We start from the raw sequence: 18,023 nt of genomic DNA, 5'->3' as shown, positions 1-18,023 counted from the left end.
GATTCCCATGTTGCTGGCAGAGGCTTGGGCTTGGACATCTTGTGTCACAGTTCACTTTCCCCCTTTGTCCAGTCCTGCTTCTTTCCGCTTCCTTCCTCAGGTACTGATCTTAATAATATTTTACACTTAGTGTTCACTTCAGAGAAACAAAATTTTGACCACACTTCTCTATTTCACTTTAATTTGCTCCATTGCTTGGGAGAACCTTCCCGCCTTCCCTGCTGACCAGTCTCTTATCCATCTTGCCTGAAATTAGCTCAGGTCTACCTTTTCCAGGAAATCTGTTGAACAACTCTTGGATGGGCCAAGTGGTTTCATAGCACTATTCTCTAAGTTTTATAGCACCCTGGGTGGATGACTGTCTCTTTTCTTACCACATTATGTCAATATTTGTTTATTTATCTGTCTCTAGACTGTAAGTTCCTTAAGACTTTTCTTTTATCTCTGTTACCCAATGCCTAGCACAATGATGACATGTAGTAGGCACTTACAAAATATGTACTTGTTGAACGGAATTAAATCATATGATTTGCCTACACTCATCCAGTTCCCATTGTGAGCTGATGGTATAATAATTGGGAGATTCTTAATCCCTGTGCTGTTAATGTGGGGTCCCATGGGAAAGCAATGACCAACTTAGTTCTTGAGGAGTTGGAAAGATGGTCACCTGAACCACAGTGACCTTCATCTTCTCTTGGTATGAAGGCAGTGATACTGACATATTTATAACATAAGATAGGAGTAAAAACTTTAAGGAAAAGGGATATATCTCTTGAAAAAATACAAAGAGCCAATTTTCAAATGATATTTGGAAGGAGAATAGTCCTCTTTCCTGGTTTGTATACTTGTACAGAAAGAAAAATTAACACTCAAATATTATTTCTGTTTATAAAGGAGTTATTTCATTGTCTGATTGAAATACAAATATCTTCTCTAGAGTATACATAAGGTTTATAGAATAAGTAATGTTTACTAATTTTGAAAGACGGTAGAAATCATTGGATATATTTAATAGTTTTTAGAAAACTAATTTCACATTGATAACATCCAGCTGTATGGTTTTATGACACGTTAAATCATAAAATGTGAAGTTTGATTATGTTTTGCCATTTAGTTTGATAGCAGTCTATTAACAGCTAAATGTGGAAGTTAGATGAATTGTTTACCTTTGAAATCACTGCTTGAACTAAAACAAGCCTTTAAATTATTTAACATATCTGTGTCACTAATTTTTTGCAAGGCTTATTGTGGGGGACAAATTTCTTGTATGAACTTGTACGTAAAAAGAGAGGCCAGAGGATTGCATAAACTAGGGAACAGAGATAAAGGAAATCTAATGTTGGGATAGTTCTATACCTCTTTAAAATATTGTGGTCTGTAGGTGGAAATAAAGTTTTTAAATGTAGCAATTAGACAGTGATAAATGGGGTAAAAGAAATATGTGATGTCATAAAGTTCTGTGTTCAGTTATGTGAAGCTTAATCATAATAGAACCATAAGACTGGGCTCTAGAGATAATTGATTTTTGTAGCACATTGAGCTATCTTCATTTTTATGATTCTGTATTCAATTCATCCTCTGCATACAGACATTATCTAATTGTTTGTAACGCTATTTACTTATTTTTTTCTGAATTAAGTTGTACCAACTGGAAAATTTAAGTAAAGAGATCTAATTGTTGGCATGTAACTCAACTAGATGATTGAGAAAAATACCCCCTGAGAGTGATTGAAGATCTAGAATTGTAATATTTAATAATTTGCAAGGACCACAGTAACAGAGTGCCACAAACTGGGTGCCTTAAACAACAGAAATTTATTGCCCCAGTTTTGGAGGCAAGAAGTCTGAGACTGAAGTGTTACCAGAGGTGTGCTCCCTCTGAATGCTCTAGGGAAGGATCTTTTTCAGGAATCTCTTCTAGCTTCTGTTCATTCCTTGGCTTATGGAAGCCAAACTCCAATTTTCACGTAGCATTTTCCCTGTGTGCGTGTCTCCAAACTTTCCCTTTTTATAAAGACACTAGTGATATTGGTTTAGGTTCACTTTACTCTGGTATGATCTCATCTTAACTAATTACAACTGCAATAATCCAATTTCCACATAAGGCCATATTCTGAGGTACTAGGGTTTAGGACTTCAACACATACATTTTGGGGGCACACAGTTCAACCCATAACAAGGACCAGTACAATTTATGGCCAGTTTTAATTAGGCTGCCTCCCATTGTTGACTGGTGTTATGATTTTGCTTCCAAAATGCTGTGGATTCAGAGAGGAGATACATTCATGGAATTCTATAAAATTAATGTTATTATTATTTTTCATTGACTCTGTTATGAGGGAAAATTCCATAAGAATCTATGCTGAACATTTGACATCAAGAAAGATTTAGGACATCTGGCAGCCTGCAATTTCCAGTGTCTGGTCAAATATCATCAGCATCGTAGGCAATGTGCTTTTTAATGCAAATTTTTTTCACAGTAATTCATTCCAACACTTCTTTGGTGTCCATATTTCCTAGTATTGTTATCGTCCCTTTGAATAGCTTTACCTAGGCAATAGGAATATTTTGCACGTGCTCCCAGAGCTAAGCTCTTTTCCTCTGAGAACCAGTGTGAAACAATGTTTGGAATGTAGGCCTAGGAGCCAGAAGACCAGGTCCAGTCTTACATCACTTCGTGCTCTTGGGAAGATCACAGCCTTCTCTAAGGCTTGGTCTTCTTTTTTTTGCCATGTAAGATTTTGGACTAGGTTAGAGTTTGTGTAACTGTGCTATTCAGAGCCTTAGCATCTCCAGGCCCGGGGAGAGGAGCATAGAGGAGTAGAAGAACCAAGGCCCTCATTCCCTGGCAGCAGTTCTTGGGCAACAGCTGCAGAGTAAGTTGTTTATGTTCTGGGGATGGTTATGATTTTGATCTAATGTTAAGCAATGGATTGAAAATCACTTGATTAGATTCTATGTTTCTTTCGTGTTCTGAAATTCTGACTTTATCATTTGAATAGATATTATTATAAATCAGGGCTGCTTACCATGGCTTAGAAAAGAAAGGAAACTTGTAATTTTATTGTATGGGATATCTACAGTTCTCAGAGATTTTCAAGTATTATAAAAATCATAGATACATTAAACCATATATATTGCCTTTCTTCAGCACTAATCATGGTTATCTTTCATTTAATCCTATTCAATAGACAAATGTCCTATTTAAAAATAAAAATCTATGGTACACTTACTATGTGCCAGATCTAGTTCTGAATATTGGAATTAAAAGATAAAAGCTCTATCTCAAACAGTTTATAGCCTAGTCAATGAGACAGACAAGTAGCCAGAACATTACACTATCATGTGGTTATGCACGGGATGTTATGGAGCTCCAAGGGAAAACATCTAACCTAAACTGAGTGGGAGTTGGCAAATAATCAGAAGGAGGTTTGTTTTTGTTTGAGTTTAATTTCAACTTGAAGACATTACAGGCAATGGGGAAAAGAACATGGGAACATCTTGAAAGAGGAGAGGCAGACCCCTAGTCCACCATCACTCACTCAAGGAGATGACACTTAGGAGATCACAAATGGGCAGAATTAGAGGGACCTCAAAGTTCAGCTCAATAATGACAAAATATTCCTTGAGTGCTTCGGGCCCAGTGCTATGCCGAGCAAGAGTTTAATCAGGAGATCATCAGAGGAGGGGATGCCAGAACTGTATGTTGAAGGATGTGAAAATTAGGAGGATGTGAGGAGAGAGGAAGAAGTAGTAGGAAAGCAATCTGTGCCAAGGTATAAAGACAAGAGACAAGCCAGCATATTTTGGTAACTATAGAACATTCAGTGGGGTGGGATGCAGTCTGCGACAGGGAGAGTAGTGAGAGATTAGGATGGAGAAGTAAGCAAGTGACAACAAAGGGCCTTAAGAGTCCCGAGAAGGCTTTGCAGTTTATCCTGAAGGTTCTAAGAAACCATTTAAGGATTTTAAATTGGGCTGACTACATAATACGATGTGTCCTTTTGAAAGCTCATATTAATTGCACTGTTGAGAATGGATTAGAGATAAATTACAATGTAGGTAAAAATATCAGTTGAGAACTTATATAATAGTCTAGAAAAGAAATTATGAGAGTCAGAACTAAGACAGTGAAAATGAAGCTGGAGAAAAGCTGGATTTGAAAGATAATAAGTAGAAGAGAAAAGATGTGGTGACATAAGATATGAGGAAAAAGGAGCAGTTAAGAGTTATCCCTGTTTCTTGGCTCTTTTTTTTTTTAAACATCTTTATTGGAGTATAATTGCTTTACAATGGTGTGTTAGTTTCTGCTTTACAACAAAGTGAATCAGTTATACATATACATATGTTCCCATATCTCTTCCCTCTTGCATCTCCCTCCCTCCCACCCTCCCTATCCTACCCCTCTAGGTGGTCACAAACCACCTAGCTGATCTCCCTGTGCTATGCGGCTGCTTCCCACTAGCTATCCGCCCTACGTTTGGTAGTGTATATATGTCCATGACACTCTCTCACTTCGTCACAGCTTACCCTTCCCCCTCCCCATATCCTCAAGTCCATGCTCTAGTAGGTCTGTGTCTTTATTCCCGTCCTACCCCTAGGTTCTCATGACCATTTTTTTTTCTTAGATTCCATATATATGTGTTAGCATATGGTATTTGTTTTTCTCCTTCTGACTTACTTCACTCTGTATGACAGACTCCAGGTCCATCCACCTCACTACAAATAACTCAATTTCGTTTCTTTTTATGGCTGAGTAATATTCCATTGTATATATATATGTGCCACATCTTCTTTATCCATTCATCTGTTGATGGACACTTAGGTTGCTTCCATGTCCTGGCTATTGTAAATAGAGCTGCAGTGAACATTGTGGTACATGACTCTTTTTGAATTATGGTTTTCTCAGGGTACATGCCCAGTAGTGGGATTGCTGGGTCGTGCAAGTGAATGGGGGTTATGTGCCATCCATGGTAGTAACGGATATAATAGTAGGGAACATATTTTGGGTGGTGGTGGAAATGATATGCATTTAGTTTCATATGTATTGACTTGAAGGCAAGTTGACCATATAAATCATTGTTCAGAGGGGACACTTTTGTAAATAAAGGGGGACTTACTATTAATATGTAAATCATTTGAAAATTACATAAGATGAATGTGTAGTCACCTAGTTTAAGGTGGGACAGTTAAATGGAGAGCTGGATATAGGGAAAGCAGCCTTGTGTAGGGTAGAGCCCAAGATTTAGAGTCAGATAGATGTGCATTTGAAATCCTGTTGAATAGAAGAGGAATTTGACTCCTGTATCTGTTCTTTGAGTCTGTGCATTTTGAGGATATAGTTTAATTTCTATGAGCCTTGAATTCTTAACTTTAGTATGGGGACCATAATACCAATCTCATAGGGTTTCTGGAATGTGAAATGAAAAAAATTAGGCGAGTACCTACTTGGCACTCAATAAATAGTTATCATATAAGGTAACAAGACAGATGAGGACTGGAAACTCTTGAATAGCTAGTGTGTTTACACAGGTTTGAAAGAAATAGAGTTCTTGTCCCCAAAGGAAATGGTGTAGGCAGTCTCCGGTAGGCTTATCATGTTCATGTTCTAAATCCTATAGAATCCTTGAAAGCCAGGTGTTTGTTTTTTATTCTTGTTGAAAATATTATTGGATATATTGGTATAACAATGAGGCTTACTCAAAATAGACTATACTGCTGTTCAACTTTAATGTCAAAATTTTAATCATGGAAATGCTAGCAGATTCAAGGAATGATACAAAATGTACTTCTTTCTATGAATAAAGAAGAACTGATTGTGGATGAAATTCTTTAGCTGTGAAATCTGCTTCTAAAACTTAATTTCATGTTTCCCTGAAATTGTATGCAACTGAAACTTGTTCTCTGAAGTTAAACTTGGCACAGAGAAGTGAGAATTTGGATGCTGTTTAACCACTTCATGGGGTATTTTTCCATCTTTGCTGTGTCATCTTTTAACTTTACTGTCATATAAAATTAGACAGTTTTAGTAATAATAGTGCCTTTCAGTGAATAAGGCTTTCGTCTTTTTTTATCACATCATATAATTAAGAAGCATTAACTACTGTTAGGGGATTTGGTTAAGTCACCTTTAAGTTTATGAAAACAAAATGAATGGCCTTCCATAGTCTTTAAAAAGAATCATGGACTTTGGCAGGCAGTAAGAAACTACTGTCGACAGTTCTTGGGTATTACTGCATTGTGTGATCTTCATCATCGATGTTTTTAAGACCTTATTAGAGTTTTTATGTAAACTTACTAAAAGGTCTTGGGTTTACAAAGCAACATTAGCTAGTTATAACAAGATACTCACTTTGCAGGTAGATGCTGTATTTTTTAGTAGTGATGATTTGTATACTTAAGAATGAATGCATTGCTAGATAAGCAGAAATTAAAACCTAAACACAACATTTAATGACAGTATTTAGAACTATGCTTAGTTTTAATTTTATTATTTTTTTTAGAAAGGGGATAAAAGAGGGCTTTGTTGCTTCATGAGGCGTGATAGACCTTTTTCCTTCAATTAAAAATTATTTTCTAAAAAGTTATTCTATTTGTATGGTATAACTTCCCTAGAACCAGTTTCTCCTCAACTTTCTTAAAGGAGAGAATTTCTTTCTCATTGTACTAAAGTGTTATAATAATATGCTTAATTTTGGGTTGCTGAAGATAGTAATTATCGAGATAATGTATTTTGTTTCAGCATGACTCAATGGGAAGAATAATTGGTCAAATGTTGAAATGGGATCAGAGAATATCTATGATGTCGCATGACTGGGCAAAATGTTGAGGACACCCAGTCATTGCCGTCTCCTCTACTGGTCTTTAAAAATATAACACAGTTCAGGGTTACTTCATAGGTCATGGGCAAGTCTGATCTTGGTGGGAAGCAAAAGTACAGAAGAGACACATGCTCTCAGTAGGAGGGAGAAGTCAGATGCCCAGTCAAGGGAGAAATACAATTATTTATCACTTAAAAGCATAAGTGTCATGACCTAGTATGTGAACCCTACACAGCTCAAGGAATTAGAAATTTGTGGCAGTTTTCCCCAAGGAGCAAACAAATTCTTTACATAGGCATTTTTTGGTCAAGGTAAGAAGGTATCTTGTAAGAAGATGGTTCCTTTCAAAGTCTCTGCTGGGTTGGGGTCGGGGGGGTACTTTTAAACAGAGAAATTTTGAATCCTGAAGAATGCCATCTTCTCTCCAGTAGATGCTTGGTTGTATAATAGTCCTCTCATGAGTAACAGATTCCAAACGAAACTCATTGGCTTTCTCCCCTATCTTCCTAGACTCGTGTCTCTCCTAGTCAGGCTTGACTTTTCTGTCAAACGTCCATATGCAATAAGTACCTGAGCCCTGTCAATTCTACCTCTATGTATTGTTTCAGGCTCTCTCTTCCTTATACTCACTACTCCTGCTGTTGCTGGAACCTTTTAAAAAAGTCTTTCTCACCTGGATTTGCAAAATATTTTTCCTGCAGCCCAATCTCCTCCAATGCATCCTCTGTACCCTGGCCAAAATTATTTTTCCAAAATACTAATTTAGTATATGACTTTTTTCCTTAAGACCCTTCATTGATGCTCCGTTGCCCACAGGATAATCTAAAAACCTTAGCAAGGCACATAAGGCCCTCCATATATTGGTCCCTGCCCACGCCCTTTGACAACTCCATCTCTCATAGCCCGTGCCCTAGCAATATGCATCTGTCTGTGTTGTACTAATGGCAGTTTCAAGAATTTATGATGTTGTTTTGTGCCTGCATGCTCGCCTATGAGATTCTTTGTGCTTGCATGGAATGCCTTCTCTCTCTGTTTCCACATGCCTCCTCTCTTGCTAGGCTCCATCGTACATCTGGCAAAATGATATCCATTCTTTCAGATTCATTCTCTGAAATTCAAACTGCTTTTGGACGGTTCCCCTTAATTTCTCCTCCTCTGCTTGTCATTGAATTATCAGCATCCGCCACATTACTGCACATTACTTGTTGGGTAATAATAATGGTGATGTCACAGAATGCATACTATTAGATCACACGTCATTCTCTCACCTCAGTTTGGTTGGTTGATTTGTTTGTTGATTGAGAAGAATATAAGGGTTGTTTTATTCCCACTTGTTGCTCTTTTATCAACATTAAAAAATTCCTTTTGGTTATGCCCAAAGAAAGAAGAGATCTATGTAACTTGCATTTAATTGAGCCTGAAGTTAAATCCTGAGGTAATCCTATGGTTTGGACATTGAGAAAGTCTGACCCTTGAAGGTCTTTTTATGACTGACTAAGATGTTGGAATTTACAGAGAGATGCAGGAAGACTGAGGATAATATTTTAGGATATTATTTTATTAAGTTCCTAAAACATGCTCTGTTATTTAGAAATAGTAAATTTTTGTAGATTAATTGTAATGTATATGTTTATCTACATATGTAATTAATGGAAAATAATTGCTTTGAGAATGACTATTATCCTTAGCACAGAACTGTAAAGATAAATAAAATGTACTTAAAATATTTTGGGCTTTTTGAATGTCATATGGTTAATGTTCTTTGTTTTTGAGGAGACCTGCTTTAAGTAAATTATGTTTCTTGAATTATGATTGGTTTCCTTTCTATATTCCTTCTTTTTCATGTAAATTAATTGTAAAATTACTTATAATGGTGTATATTTGCATAAACGTAAATATACACCATGTAGTTGTGATATTTAATAATCATGTACTCAAATATTTTTAGAACAACCAAAATAACTTCCACAGTGGGTCATTTAGACCTGTATAGCAAGATAAATTTTTATTATACATAGGTCTTTGAGAAATTGTCTTTTTGGTGAGTGGTTTCTAATATGATGCTTTTCTAATCATATAATAGAGAGGCACTGGGCTACACCAATAAAATCTTGGAGTTTCTTTCTCCAGGATCTGTTGGAACATTTAAGATAGTCTTTCCTGGAGGCCGTGTATAAATTAAATGATCTCTCTCTCTCTCTCCATTTATAAATATATACGAACTAAGTTATAATGAAATAAGTAAGGGCCACAAGTGACATATGCCACTTTCATGCTGTAGTTTTGAGAGCCATTGCTTCATTCTCACGTCTCTTTCTTCTCTGTCACAAACCCAGCACGCTCCACAAAAGGGCTGCTTATTCAGACTTACTTCCAAAATAAAAGATCACATTGAGCAAAGCCGCAGGACATCAGTGTGATGAGCATAAATGTGAGCAAGAAATAAACTTTTATTGTTTAGTCCACAAGACCTGAGATCATTTGTTACTGCATGATTTAGCCTAAGCTGGCTAAAACAGATGAAAATTTTAATAATGAAATAAAAATAGATGTATAAAAAAGTACATGCAGATTCTTCTTTTCTCAAAGACTTCAAAGTACAACTCAATGTCTTAATATAAAAAATAAACATATTTTCTAACGCACTGCTTTTGAGCGCCTGCGTGCGGCGCGGGGAGTCGGGCTGCAGCGCCAAAGCACGCACTTGCGCGAAACGGAGGCCACGTGGTCCCCGCGGAGGCGGCCCTTTTAACCGAGAACCGAGAGCTACTCTGCAGCGCCGGGCTGTCAGTCGGGGGCTGTCGCGAATCAGGCCCAGCCCTTAAAGCCAAGGTTGAAATAACTTCGGGAGACATCAGGGATCCTGCAGTCTGCTACTTAGTGCCCGGCATATCCTGTGTCTTTCCTGTAAGTCCCAGTGTCATCTCTTCGTAGGGATCAGTGCAGGTTCACTTAAAAAAAAAAAAAAAGAATATATATATATATATGTATGTATATATCTAACTTTTAAAGTTAATTTTTAAAACAGGTTTGTTTCAAAAAAGGGGATAGTACAACCCAGTAGGATCTCTGTTGTGTTTCAGTATCCCTTGAAAATGCAGTTGGTTTCAAGCTAAAGTAAAATTAATTTTGTGGTGAGGTTAAACAAGATTTTGAAAGACATTATTGGTTGGAAATTGGAATTGTATTCTACATTTTTGAATTCAGTGTAAGCACATGAAGTAAAGCATAATTTATCAATTGAAAATAGGTGCTATAATAACTAGGTAAGCTGACTGATAATGGAAGTTTGTATCAGTTGTTTCTTATTAGAAAGTAGATATGTGAGTATGTGTGGAGAACATCAAAAAGAGCACAATTATGTAAAGATACTTCAAATAATACAGTGTAATAACCTTGAAAACGGAAAGATGTGAGAATGAAGGTGCCACTCTGATGAATATGATAAAAGCCTAGAAGAGAGACTGATATTCCTTTTGTAAGTAGTATGTCCTGCTCCACAAACCTGGAACATATTCTAATCACTCAAGTACCTACTTGCCTTCTTAGTATACCACCTCCTTAATTGCCCAAGAAGCCCCCTAAATCCTTAAGGCTAAAGGGGAGGTTAGTCTTACTTCTAAAATTAGGCTTACAGTGAACAGGAGAGTTTGTTCAGCTCGCTAATACCTTTGCCTCCCTCGTCCAAATGGTTTCAATGTCAGACTTGTCTGCACTCTTTGCTGGATGCCTACTCATTCTGCAGGAGTGGGTGCCTCTGCATATATGCTTAGTTACCAGTCACTGCAGCACAGCCACTGGGCCAAGGTGACTGAGTCTGAAAGGCTTCAATCACACATTGCATCCAATATCCTACTTCCAGGAATGCCTTCAGTCCTTGTTCAACCCTGAGCTAACAGCATAGACTTCCCCTTCACTTAGGGATTCATTGCTCTTTACTCCTATAAGACCCTGGTTGGAGCCACCATGGTCTTGGACTTCCTATGGAGTTACTCTGCCATCTCCTTAGTAACAGCATTGCTTATTAAAAAAAGGGGCATCTTTCACAAATGTAGTCAAAAAGCACAAGCTATTTTTCATATCAGTCTCCCAGGACCTCAGGAGGTGTCTCCTAGCTAGGATTCAGCTACCCAGAAGGCAACTGTATGTTGCATCTTTCTATTGGTAGAGACGAAAACATTAGGTTCCTGTGGCCCTTGACGTGTTGCCTATGACTTGACAGTATCAGAATGCTCTTGGCTTGCTGAAGGAGTGTGGGCTGAAATGCCTGTGCCCTAAGCACATTGCCCTCTCCATACATGGTTTGGCCAAAAGAGGTAAATCCTATCCTCGAATACACTCCTCTGTTTATTGCCATTATTTTCCGGCCATCTGCATTTATGATACATTTCTGTGAATTTTTAGAGCTTTTCCTCTGCCTTTGTTCTTTGAGATTTTTAACCCACTGAGGAAAAATAGCCTGGGTTATTATTCTTTAGTGAATGACATGTGGTGATGAGCAGTATGCAGAACTGGTAAGGCTGACATAGTCCAGGGCTTTGCTGCTAGGGATCCTGCCTTGTGACTTGCTATCTAAGTGTGGTTCAGAGCAGGAATTTCTGAAACTGTGAGAAATGAGATGTGTCTTCTGTCGTAGTGGCCAGGACCTTAAAAAAGTTAGAGACCGTGACCATTCCATGGAACCTGAACTTGAGCTTCCTATTGTCTTTCCAAAGGATATTGCTGTTTTTAATTCTGTTATCTACTTTCTTTGCTGACAGCTAAGTGTCTGGGGGAAATGCTTCTGAGAGGAATCTTTGGTGTCTAAGAATGCTAAGTTGGAATCATATATATATATATATATATATATATATATATATATATATATATATATAATATATATGTGTGTGTGTATATATATAAATTTTTTTTTCAGGAATGTTTTCTTTAATTATTGCATGTTTTATACTGGACTTCCTACTTTCCACAGGTTGAGGTCTTTGTTTTTTTTTTACTGGGTTCTTAGTTTCTCTAGTATTAAAATTTTTAGTGGATTTTAGCTATGATTTTGGCTTGCTATGCTACAGTTTCTTCTTAATTACTGATTCTTAGTTCTGTTGTATCATTCTCCTTTTTTCTGGTCTCATGCATGTTTCCTCTTCAACTCAATAATATTCACAAGTACAACAAACTTACTTTGAGTCATTACTCACTGTGACCTGCTGAGTTTTAGCACCTATTTCTGGCATCTATTTGGGGGAGATTACATATTAGTTCCCTGACTTTTGGTCATGTTTTTGCTGACCAAGCATTCAGGACTGTTACCCCTGTTCTGGAGTCTATTCAGATTTTTCCAGGCAGATGGCTTTGGTCTTGAGGTCCTAGACCCCTTTGAAAGCAAGGATTTTGCACAGCCTTATGATTTCAAGGCCTAAGTAGTCATCTATGCAAAATACTGACTATTCAACATGAGCTGCCTATAATGAAATCCCATGACATAAATTTGATGATTTTTACATAAAGCAGAACATTAAAAACAGAGTTTAGGGCTTCCCTGGTGGCGCAGTGGTTGAGAGTCTGCCTGCTGATGCAGGGGACACGGATTTGTGCCCTGGTCCTGGAAGATCCCACATGCTGCAGAGACGCTGGGCCCGTGAGCCATGGCTGCTGAGCCTGCACATCCGGAGCCTGTGCTCTGCAACAGGAGAGGCCACAACAGTGAGAGGCCTGCGTACCACAAAAACAACAACAACAAACAAAACAGAGTTTAAATAACATTTACTTTAATCTTAATAAAGCTCTATATTTCATTAAAAATGGTAAAGATTCAGCACACTTAAATAGGGAATTAAAATGAATTGGGAGATTGGGATTGACATATATACACTAATATGTATAAAATGGAGAACTAATAAGAACCTCTGTATAAAAAAACAAATAAAATAAAGTTCAAAAATTAAAATATATTTAAAGGGAATTGCCAGTGTTTTCTTGTCCTCTAACTTTATCTGACTTTATAATGCCATTACTAAAAAGTTAGTAATCTGTAGTTTGCCATCCCTTAAAATATTGCAGAGGAGACCTTTTGGCCTACAGGTCCCAGAGTTATCTTGGAGTATTTCTAAAAATTGGCAGTATTTTGAGATGACACTTTGACCTTGAGGTCTCCGGGGCCTCCAAGAACTTATTCGACTCCGCTGGCCATCTGGACTTTAAACATTTTGTCCCACGAAAAGATAACTCTTTTTTTTTTCAAGATATTGTCCAGTAGGAAGGAACCCCCTAAAATTATATAGTTTGTTATGGCGATTGTCATTTAAAAATTTTGTACAGCTGTTTCCCACTAATACATCTGAAAATGCAACCAATTATCCAGTTTCATTACCCTTTTCTAAAAAAGTGGATCCATTTTTTTTCTTAATTGCCTGTAAATACCAATATATTCCAATCCTAACACTAACTAATTATATATTCAAATAGTGTGTTAAATTTATACCAATATATTCCAGTCCTAACACTAACTAATTATATATTCAAATAGTGTGTTAAATTTATACCTAGTTATTGTCCTCATGGAATTATATAAATCTTTCTAATTACTTTGATTATTCTCGTGCTCAGCACAAATGTATTTTCAGTGATAATAGAATCAGCAGAAAAGATTTTATTATCACTAAACAATTTCTGTCCCAGTCTAGTGACCCTTAGTTTAAGAAGTAAGAAATGAAGTTAGAATAATGACTATTGATTGATATTGGTGTCTAGTTTCTGAATTCAAAGTAAAAGAAGATGCTGAAAAAAAAATCATTACACACTAACACATTTATTCCAAATGGATTTATAAATTAGTGTCTAAATATTTATGGGAAAATAGTAGATAGTAAATGGTTGGGTTGTATGAGTATTGGGCATCAAGTTATGTTCCCTCTCTTTCTATTTCAATTCATCTTAAACATCTCTTCACTTAAAAAAGTGATTGCCTAGAGGCCTTTGAAGCCAGGGAGGATGATGAGGGGGCAAGAGGTTTATTCCCAGGGTCACACTTCATTTGCATAAGCTAGTAACCATAGGGCACTGTGGAATGTCTGTAAATAGATTTGATTACAGAAGTTCAGCTTAAAGGGACTAAAATAAATCCTCAAGCAAACATTTTATATTGCTTCAAGTTCTGCTGAAAATACTTTAGTAACACAACATTCTATGAAGGCAGGAAATGAAACAAGAGGGTCTCCATATCTTTTTTTGGTGCACTGTTATGAAATGTTTTAAAGAAAACAAACACAATATTCTTATTATTTTAATAAAATAGCCCTACAAAACAGGATCATGTCCTTCTACATGGTTGTCTCAAGGTAGTAAGACAAATACAAATCTCTCTCTGTCTCTTCCTCCCCTCCAGCCCCACCGCCTGCTTTTCTCCTCTCCTTCTACCTTGGCATCTTGGCTTTGTCCCTTCTGAACTCTTACTCTTTCATCCTGCCCATCTTTCAGGTTCATTGCTACAGGATCTGTCCAACAACAGCATGCCTAGAAATACTGAATATTGCATTCTGCTCTCCAAAGGAACTTTGGTCAGAAAACATGATTTAAAACCCAAATACCAGATTTAAACATTGCCATCTCTGAAAAAGGAATGAAGGTGAAATATACTGTTTTAATTCTGACACAGCAAAAAGGGAATGTTCCATTAACAAGTCATAATTAAATGTGAATTTACGTGAAAACAGTGGAAGACATCAATATGCCCAATTTCTCAGACTGTATATTTATATTTACATATAAAAGACCACATATGCTGTTACTTTAGAGCTTGGGTATCAGTTCTTCAAACAGAAATATACTGCTGTAAATGTGATTTTAATGAAATTTATACCATTGAGTATACTTTCATGATTTTGCATGCTGGCTTTAAGAAACTGTGATAGTCAGTACATTTCAGACTTGTGAGCCATAATTCTGTATTCTACCAAGACTGATATTTTGTTTATGTATTCATTCATTCATTGACCATTTACTAAGCACTCACTAGATGTCAGGCACTGTGCAGGGTGCTGAGCTGGGGTAATGCTTGGGTTCAAGGCTCAGAACTGGTTAACAGGAATCTGCGTGGTGCACTGGACTAGTCATACACTTTAGAATTGGATCGACCAGGTTCAAATACTACTTAAGCTAGTTCACTGAACAGTTTGTTCACATCTGTGGGTCTTAGTTTCATCACCTGGTAAAGGGGTCAGCAAACCTATCCTACTGAATACTTGCGAGGTTTATGGAAAACTTAGTTAAAATGATGGGTACTATGTACATCATATAGATCCTGAAAACATCATAGCTGATTTTATTATTATGGTTGTATTTAAGTAGCTTAAGTAAGCAATTAAAAATATTTATCAGTGATATGGGTTTACATTTTTAATGGTTCAAATTGAGTGGAATAGGTCTCAATAAAGTAGTGTCTATTTGCATGTATGTGAGTGCTACACATTCAAAGTAAGTTTTAATGGACTTAGCCATGTTATCAGAATATAACTTTGAGGCATAATCTGGAATTGGTATTCAGGAAGAACATCCATAAAAGCAGTGAGACATTTGTTAGTTTAGGAACTGTTAGACCAGGCTGTAAACATCTAATGATATAGCGTCTCTTTCATGCTCCAAGTTTTCATTTCTATTTAAAATACCCCAACATCCCCACATATTTGATTATGAGAAGGTACAAGTTATAACATAGTCCTATAACAAAAAAAAGGAGAGGTAAAATATAGAGCATATAGATACTTTGTTTTTCCATGGAAATACTAGTCTTCTATAGTAATTTAATCAGATAATTTATGTTACTTTGTGTTTCATCATGTTTACTTTTCTAATAACTACAATTATTCTCAGACTGACATTACATTTTTCCCTTAGAATAGATGTGCTTAAATTGAAAAAATCCAATTGAATAAGAGAATGTAACTAGAAAATGTAATCCACCGTTATTAAAAAAGGCAGATTACCTTTATCTGGGTGTTAAATAGTACAAATCCATGAGAGCCAGTGAATGTTTTGAAGTCAAAACGAAGGGCATTACCAAGGCTGAAGTGGATTTGTCACAGAATTATACATATTACCTCAGAAATCAGTTATTATATCTAGGAGGGGCGGGGGAAATATGAAGGAATAAAATAAGAGAAAGACCGTTGTATTTTCATATGTCTTCACCTGGGTGAAATACTTCTGATTTAGATTTTTATCAGAATTTATTTAAGGTAAAATCCAAAGCATTTTAAAAGAGCTTTACACCTAATTTATTAAATAGGATATGTTTTCTAGAAGAAAACTTCAGGCGAAGATGTCTTTGACTATCCAGAGCTCCTATAATAGCAATATAAAGAATACCAGCAAAAACACCAGGTATTATGGAGGATGGCATCTGTTGTGACTGGGAACCCACACACTTAGCCCGCAGGATTCATGTTCAGTTTAGTGCTGTTGGTATGTCTTTAAAGTATTTATGAACCGTGCCTTTCTTTTTTTTTTGCGGTATGTGGGCCTCTCACTGCTGTGGCCTCTCCCGTTGCGGAGCACAGGCTCCGGACGCACAGGCTCAGCGGCCATGGCTCACGGGCCCAGCCGCTCCGAGGCATGTGGGATCTTCCCAGACCGGGGCACGAACCCGCGTCCCCTGCATCGGCAGGCGGACTCTCAACCACTGCGCCACCAGGGAAGCCCTCCATGCCTTTCTTGTTAAAAGATGTGACCACTTACATGGCTTAAAATTTTTTACAGTGGCAGAAACAAATCAACATTACTTTAAGCACGAATTTTTAAATAAAGCATTAAAATGTACCGCTTCGTATATAGTTGTAGTGCTCTTGAATATATTCACAAGGAAAATAACAAAAAGCAACGAGAAACAGCACTTCACTGGATAATAGCACTTTAATATATAGTAACCATAGCATGGTTTGGGATAAAATTACCTGATTAATTGAAAGAATTTCATCATAGTGCGATTTCACCTATATATTAGACCCTACAGCACAGATTTTATGGACCCACTTAGAGCACTGTGTCAATGTTTAAATTACATGCTTTACAGAATCAAATTCAAATGTGTTTCTGTGTCATGGAAAGTGGTAACCATACACGTAATGTGGTTTTAGGTAAATTGCCTTTCAGAAAGAAGAATTGTATTTGCCTTCGTATGAGGCGACCCAGAGGAAGCTTGATTCATCTTAGTAGTTCTTTTCTTAATACTTACTCATTCTGTATCCTACTATCATTTCTTCTTTTGTGCTCATAAGAAAAACATTTTGTTTACCTTTCTGCTCACCCTTCTGCATGTCTCTTTCCTGGTACTCCAGACGAAAACAAGACACACTCATTATCCAATGTTGTTTTGATTGTAAGGAAATATTTTTCTGTCTTTCAGGCTCTGGAACACAATGTATGTAAAGATGCTGCTGCTATAGAATTTGAGCAGTTAAGATTGAGTAATGTATTTCCTGTAGAAAGTGTCCATCATGATTTCCCACTGACAGAAGCTAGGGTCATCAGAATAGGTATAGAGTGCTCAGGAACTTTGGAATTGATGTGTTGCAGGGTCCCTGAACCAGGGAAGGAGATGGCTTAATTAGAGAAAGAAAAATAATAATAGCAGCTGTTATTTTTTCGCCCTAAATAGGAGCCCAGCACTATGCTTCACACGCAGCGCTCTAACAATCATACTGGAAGGCAGATATTATCTTCATGATTTCATAGGTGAAGAAACTAGACTTCATAGAATTTTAGTAACTTGCCCCATTCCACACAAACAGTGGTAGAGCTAAGATTCAAATGCAGGTTTGACTCCATGGTACAAGCAGAGATGGAAGAATGTACGGGTAGAATGAGAAAGGGCAGACGAGTGAGTAGGGGAAGGGGTACTGTGATGCGAATGACAAATCCAATAGTAAATGAATTAACTGTGCAGGATGAGGGCAGTAGGGGGGTCTCAGAGGCTAATGACAGGAAATCAGGTGTCTCAGATTTGTTGGTGCCTCAGGGTCTGCTGGTGCTTCTGTATGAAAGAGTTCAGACAGGCCATACTGCCACACTGGAAAGCCATGCTCACGAGAGTTTAGGGGGCATTGCCTATATTTGAATAGGTTGAATGGATCTGAGGAGTACTTTGTTTTACAGGAATATTCAGAGACATATATGTCTTACAAAATAACATATGACTACAGTTTCATGATACAA

At 37.1% G+C, this 18,023-nt stretch overlaps 1 long non-coding RNA gene and 1 other non-coding gene across 2 annotated transcripts in view; both read left to right on the top strand.

The window, feature by feature from the left end:
* Nucleotides 1–9,463: 9,463 nt before the first annotated feature.
* Nucleotides 9,464–9,586, top strand: LOC131759043 (small nucleolar RNA SNORA76). The gene has a single exon (XR_009336376.1). It is a non-coding gene; the product is annotated as a small nucleolar RNA SNORA76 (small nucleolar RNA).
* Nucleotides 9,587–9,590: 4 nt separating this feature from the next.
* LOC136794401 (uncharacterized) overlaps nt 9,591–18,023 on the top strand; it is a 366,850-nt gene continuing 358,417 nt past the window's right edge. Inside the window, exon 1 of the long non-coding RNA XR_010841133.1 lies at nt 9,591–9,728. This is a non-coding gene — a long non-coding RNA (uncharacterized lncRNA). The remainder of the gene's footprint in view (nt 9,729–18,023) is intronic.

Source organism: Kogia breviceps, chromosome 6 (genome assembly GCF_026419965.1).
Source record: "Kogia breviceps isolate mKogBre1 chromosome 6, mKogBre1 haplotype 1, whole genome shotgun sequence".
Taxonomy (NCBI): Eukaryota; Metazoa; Chordata; class Mammalia; order Artiodactyla; family Physeteridae; genus Kogia; species Kogia breviceps.
Note: the sequence above shows the minus strand (reverse complement) of the source record. Positions and strands in the feature narration are given on the sequence as shown.